Consider the following 6,631-nt stretch of genomic DNA (forward strand, 5'->3'; position numbering starts at 1 on the left):
AAGAAAAATAAAAGATTCATTTAACACCCCTTCAATAGAAAAAATGAACAAAATCATCAGGGGAGGTAAATATGATTAAGAATAGGGGGTGAGTATTTGGAAAAGGTAGCTTTTACCGTGGTGCAAAATCCTTGCTTAATACAGAGAAGCTCAGATCGGGCTTGGTACGAGTGAAAATAGATAGCTTTGGAGTAAAATGTTTAATTTGATCTGGGAATGGAATGTACCTTGTATACTTCCTTTTTCATGGAACTGATATATTTACAGCTTGTAATTCATTTACTTAAGATGAGGACAAAACAGACCTTGGCATTTACAGAAAGTTAAGGATGAAGAAGTTTCCCCACTCGCCTCATAATCTCTCTCTCTTTCTCTCTCTCTCTCTCTCCCCCTCTCTCCCTGCCTCTCTCTCCCTTTCCCTCCCCTTCCCTCTCCCCCCTTTTCTCTCTCTCTTGCTCTCTCTCTCTCTCTCTCTCTCTCTCTCTCTCTCTCTCTCTGTCTCATCATTGTAAATGTGTTATGAATGCATGGGGCATCTTAGACTGAGTTCCAGACATTTAGGTTCCCATATATCTATTTGGCTGATACTGCATAAAAAGAACTGGCTGTGGATGGAGTAGATTGTTGAATTCTTGTCTGAAAAAAATGACAAATGTTTCAAATGCATGATACATGATGTAAAATAGATTCTGTCCTTCCTGGATAAGGATACATACTTTGTGGAGCTGCTTTTGCAAACAGACCCCTCTCATGGTTGAAGGAGAGAACCTCAGGGATCACTACTCACATCAGTGGGTTGAGGTTTTGGGACTTCAGGAACACATTGGACACAGCTGTGAGTATTAAAAGGGATTTGGGGGAACTTATCTTCCAAATTATGGGAAAAGAAAGAAGTTTTAAAAGATAGGGCCTATAGACATTTTGCAGGTTATGGGTAATATAATCTGAGGAATTCCTTGTCTTTCCAAGCTATGCATTGTTTTTATGTCAGAAAGTTCGATGGATTGTCCTCTGTTTATTAGGGATTCCTCCACACTCCTTCAAAAAGAGGAAATGAGCTTATGTGATTAGTGAGAAGATTCAAAATAGAAACCAGGAAAAATACTCTGACTTTCTCTTAAAGAAGGGGATGAGTGCACTAGCTGGCTGCTGGAAATCTGTTCTTGGTTTAGTTGCCTTCATATCTGTTTTACACAAGTTAAATTGTACTAGGTCACAATGTCCTCTGAAATTCTGTTGTGTTGATATGTCCATTTACTTGGTTATCGCCTTGAATTTGAAAATCCATTCCACAGACCTAATGTATGCCTACATTGTGCTAGGCATGCAAGCAGGGAAGGGTAAGAATTCGGGTCTCTTTAGGTGAGTCAAATTGATGACCTGCCAACAGAGGGCCCTGAAGGTAAAGTGTGGACCTGCCCTTCCTCATGTCTTAGCCAGCATATCCCTTATGGGATTGATCCTGAAAAACAATAGGAATATTGTCAAGGAAGATGATGTGCTTAGAGAGTATATCTTTTGAAATACAGAATTTTCAAATCCATTTCCATTTTGCATATCACAATCATGATTGCAATCACTGTTCTTCATTTGAGCCTCAACTGCAGACTTCTGAGATGGTAGTGTGATTTCTGTGGAAAGGGGAATTTAGAAGTCTTCACCACTAACAGGGATTTCAACTGAGTAAGGCAGTGTCATTATTTTTCTTAATAGTGACAAAAATTGTGAAGTCACTGTGGAAACCTATTCTGAAGTCCTCTAAGATGCATGTCCTGTTATTTTGAAGCCAAAGTGAGCCAGTGAAAACACTCAAAGGAAGAGAACATAGTCAACTTCTTCTGCATCCTCTAGTGGGGGGATGTCTTTGGATGTCATTGCTGAGGTAGGTCGTGGAGTCGATTGTGTGTGAGTATATGAGAGAAAGACAGAGTGTTGGTGCCATGCTTTAGCTTTTATTGTGAATGCTCAAATCCCCCAACTATTCTAGCCCTAACTGTTGAGCCTGCCACTTTAGAATCTGCCTGAGCATTTTAAAGTTGTAAGATGCACTATAATTTTTAGTACTGGCTTTCTAGACACAGTGGGAAGTTCTTTTAGCTTTTTGCAATGTCCTTTCTTTCTCGAGGAGAAGGGACCTAGGTGAGTAACTGTCCACATTTTCCCCGCCAAGATGAGGAATTAATGATGGGTAGTGGGGGTAGGGGAGGAGTTAGCAGAAGACTACACACGTGCTTCCAAAGACTCTGCTGCTTGGGCACAGAGAGGGGTTGCTGCTGGGCAGGAGAGCTGTGGCACCCTCACCCTCTTTCCTTTCTTCTCATGCCATCAAGCCCATTTGAGAATCCTGCCCCAGGCCCTGGCCTAAGAGGTACAACTGGATATGAGGAAAAGTGGGTGGGGCTTTGTGGGCAGAGTAATTTTTTAGTGACCACAGTAGGCTTTCTAATTTCTTAGGAAGACCTAGTGAACCAGCAAACGCCACCCAGTATTCAAGGAAACTTAGGGGCCATGACTATAGGGTTTCACGATGAATGTAAATCAAAGCCTAGGAAATGGAAGTGGCTTACCCAGGTCCATTCTGGTTATTAGTGGCTTCTTTCCCTCCACAGGAGGCTGTGCCCTTTGGAGTGTCCTTTTGGAGATTTTGTGCAGAGATCATTATGATTTCTGGTGTTAGTCCTAGTCCAAAGAATATTTATTCCACTTTGTTCTCAGCAAGATCCTTGGATTCACTCTCTCCCAACACTGCAGCCATCTGTTCACCACCCTCAACTGAGAAAAGAAAAAATTTGTGTGACTCACGGAAAATTGCACTACAGACAAACCTAGTCCCAACCTTTCCTTGCTTCGTTCCATAAGCAGTCTTGGAACCAGTTTTCTTTGGCCTGTCATCTTTAGGGATTTTCACAACTGTGGAAATACTCTGATCCTCTGCAGACCTGCTGTGTCACCATGCCTCTGTCACATTTTAAAACTTGCTACTGTTGCTTATAACATTTTCCTAGGAGTTTGTCATATCAGCTTGCCTTATCTTATGCTCAATTAGTTTTTGTCTCTGAATTTTTTTCATATTAGAACTTAAATTGGCTAACAGACCTATAATCTATCACCAACTTGATAAAAATTGGTCTTGAGGTTTAAGCAGGGCCTCAGGTAAAATTATGAAATTGTTGCACTGTATTTCTGGCATTCAACCCTTTCCAGGCTCTTCCTTGTGTCCCTTCTTTCCTGTGTTTGCCCCATTATAGCTGGAAAGTATTTGAACAAATACAATAATTTTATCTGACTAATCAATTACATTCTTATAATGACATTACTTCTAAGAAAATTTTAAGCATCTTCCTACCTCACCTCTTTCAGAGGTTAGAGGTCTCTAAGCTTGGTTGATCATAGAATACCTGGTAACATATAAAACTCTCACCTTATATCAGGTTAGTGAAGCACATTACTGTGTGAGAATGATCTCAGGAGTGAGCCCATTCTAAATCACTCTTCAAGAATGGAGAAGTTTAAGGCTTGTATTGATAAAGGTCACCTGCTTTATAGAACTGACTAGAGTGCTATAGAATGGACTAGAATGTCTTAACATTGTTATAACTAACAAAGGGCAAAACATTCTTCTAATTCTCCATTCTGGATTCCAGGGGGAGTTCTGAAGAGTGGGGTAAGTGTTAGTGAAGGTGGTCTCAGGTCACGAGACCTGAAACCCACTGTGATTTCCTCAATGATAGGGAATGTGTCTTATTCTCTACTCTGTCTCCTCCCCCAAAATATCCCAAAGATAATGCCTAGCCAAAAAAGAGATCCCCAGAGAACGTTTGTTTAATTAGATTGCAGACCTACAGGTGTAGACTCACTCAAATTTCAACAAAGGCAACAATGTACTCCAAAGGGGGGAACAGAAGGTCTTTTCAATGAATGGTACTAGAGCAACTGGATATCTGTATGGAGGCTAAATAAATTCTTTTTCCTGCTTCACACTATCCAAAGAAATTAATTTGAAATAAGTTGTAGGTATAATTTAGAACAGTATAACTTTTAATAGAAAACAGAATTTTTTTTATGATCTCAGTATAGGCAAAGACTTCTTAAGCAGATCACAGTTATTAACTAGAAAAAGAAGATATGATAAATTGGATTTCATCAAAATACAAATAAATATTCTTTCATCGTGAGATGCAATTAAGAAAGTGAAAAGACAAGCTATAACATGAGAAAATATTTGCCAATGGGTTAGTATCAAACATATATGAAGAATACTTACAAGTCAGTTATAATGAGATAAATAACCCAGTTTTTAAAAAGTGTCCAAGTTTAAGCAGGGAATTTACAAAGAAGATGTATAAATGGTCAATAAGGTACTCAACGTCATTAGTCATAGGGAAGTTAAAATTAAACTAACGCTGTAGAGATATTGTTGCATACAGATTAGAATGGCTGAAATAAAGATGAATGACAATATGAAGCATTGATTAAGAGGGTCTAGAATGCTCATATTCTGCTGGTGGGAGAATAAAATAGTGTAGCCAACTTGAAGACATTGATGCTTTCTAATAAATATCAATATACATGTTACCTATGACTTAACAATTTCATTTCTAGGCATATGTTAAAGAGACATGAAAACATATGTCTAAGAAAGAATTTCTGATGAAATCAGGTTTATTAGTCAAAGCTCCAAACTGGAAACAATTCAAATGTCTATTGATAGGAGATCAAATAAATGAGTCACAATATATTAATAACACGGACTATTGCTTGGCAATAATAATTGTTGATACAAACAGCACAAATGATTCTTAGGAACATTGTATGAGAGAAAGACACTTGTCACAAAGTCTGTATTGGGTGATTTTATTTTCATGAAGTTTGAGAAAAGGCAAAATTACTCTATAGTAATAAAGATCAGAAATGTTTTTATCTCAGAGGATAAAAACTCAGAGGAGGAGGGCAATGTTATTGACTGGACAGGGGCACATGTGAACTATTCCAGTTATCTATTAATATGGCAAACCACCCTAAATCAGTTCATTTTTTCCCCTCAATTTCATGAACCAGGAAGTCAGGCAGTGCTTTATTGTTTCTTCTTTTTCCAGGTGGAAGTGATGACTAGTCTGATTTTGAGGATTCAAAATGGCTTCTCTGAAGTCTGACATCTTGAGGGGCTCTTATGCGACTCTTGACTTGAGTACCACCCTAAGGCATTTCCTGTATGGTGACTTCAGGTGGTCAGATTCACTTTGTGCCCAGGATACTAAGAGTAAATATTACAGAAAATAAAGTGAAATTGTGTCCTTTTCTGATTTAATTTTGGTGTCATGCTTGCTGTATTCTTTTGGTCAAGACAGTCACAGTCCTGCTCAGTTTCAGGGAACAGGGACAAATACCCCACATTTAAATGCAAAGTGCCAAAAATTTTTTAGTCATGATTTAAAACTACTTTAGGAACTTTCTGCAGCTAGTAGAAATACTTGATATTTTGATTTGGGTGGTGGATAAATGAGTATATTCAATGTTCTTGTGGGACACACTTAAGATTTGGGTACTTTTGTGAATTATATTGTCATTTAAAAAAATCTGCAGAGTACCTAAGACACTTTACTGTCATTATTTTCACAGTAACCAATGAGTCAGCAATTATGATCTCATTTTATAGATATTTTGTTTTACTTGGTAATTTGGCCAATATCTGAGAGAAACAGAGTTCAAATCCAAGTTTGCTGGTCTCTGTTTTCTCTTTCTATTGGTACCGTGCAACAGGGACAAAATTGTTCATTAACTCCTCTCCTTAATGTCTACCAAGAACTCACTGTATATTGGTTACTAACCTAAGGAGTGGGGATAAACTGAAGAATGGTATATGTCCTTGCCTTCCAGAAGCTCTTATAGACAAAGACAGATACATATGTGAATGTCAATTCTGCAGTGCAATTCATATTATATTATGTGAAACATATTTTCTGAATTCCCAAATTAGGACCCCATAAAATGACTGGAACCCATGAACACAAATGTATAGAATATTTGAAGTCTGAAGACATATGTTCACAATAAACTAACCTGTGTAAAGAACTTTACTCGTTCCAAGAAGAAGGAGGATGGAAGGATTGCTAGAAATGGATAGGATCCTTGGCCAGGGCCTCCCAAGTGCCTGATACTGCCCTGAGAGCTTTACCTTCATTATCTCTCCTAATCCTGACAACGTCCCCCAACCAATGTTAGCTGCCACATTTTTCAAGGAAATTGAAAAGGAGAGATTAAGGAATTTTCCCAGATCATACAGCCAGTGGGTAGCAGAGTCTTGGTCTGATGCTATGTCTGCCTTATTTTGGGCAAGCGTTTGAGCAATCTTTGATCTTTTCACTTCTTTCAGTTTCCTTGGGGGCTGTATGTACAATGTCCTTGCTTCTCTTTATGCTCCTCAGAGTCAACTTACTTTGCTGTGTCCTGGGTGAGTGGGTGGGGTGTTGTACTGGTTTTGCTAAATTTCTAAACTGCTAAATTTCTTCTCAGATCTAATGGTCAAATTGGTAGCTCAAAACTGGCTATGGCAGAAATATTCACAGCATGGAAATGAGCAAATGTTGCAAATCAGGCTTTCTTTGGAATGGGGGAATATGGGAGGAGTGGG

The 6,631-nt window shown here is 38.6% G+C and overlaps 2 long non-coding RNA genes across 3 annotated transcripts in view; one reads left to right on the forward strand and one right to left on the reverse strand.

Moving 5' to 3' along the window:
• LOC102019884 overlaps positions 1-3,543 on the reverse strand; it is a 26,970-nt gene extending 23,427 nt beyond the window's left edge. For both annotated transcript variants that reach the window (XR_262747.2, XR_001236126.1), the window contains exons 1-2: positions 3,422-3,543; positions 2,568-2,772 (exon numbers count right to left, since the gene is read on the reverse strand). This is a non-coding gene — a long non-coding RNA (uncharacterized LOC102019884). The remainder of the gene's footprint in view (positions 1-2,567; positions 2,773-3,421) is intronic.
• On the forward strand, positions 435-5,308 carry LOC102019662. The gene is made up of 3 exons (XR_262745.2): positions 435-835; positions 1,714-1,882; positions 5,097-5,308. It is a non-coding gene; the product is annotated as an uncharacterized LOC102019662 (long non-coding RNA).
• Positions 5,309-6,631: the final 1,323 nt, after the last annotated feature.

This window comes from Chinchilla lanigera, unplaced genomic scaffold (assembly GCF_000276665.1).
Source record: "Chinchilla lanigera isolate Chin_1 unplaced genomic scaffold, ChiLan1.0 scaffold00052, whole genome shotgun sequence".
NCBI lineage: Eukaryota > Metazoa > Chordata > Mammalia > Rodentia > Chinchillidae > Chinchilla > Chinchilla lanigera.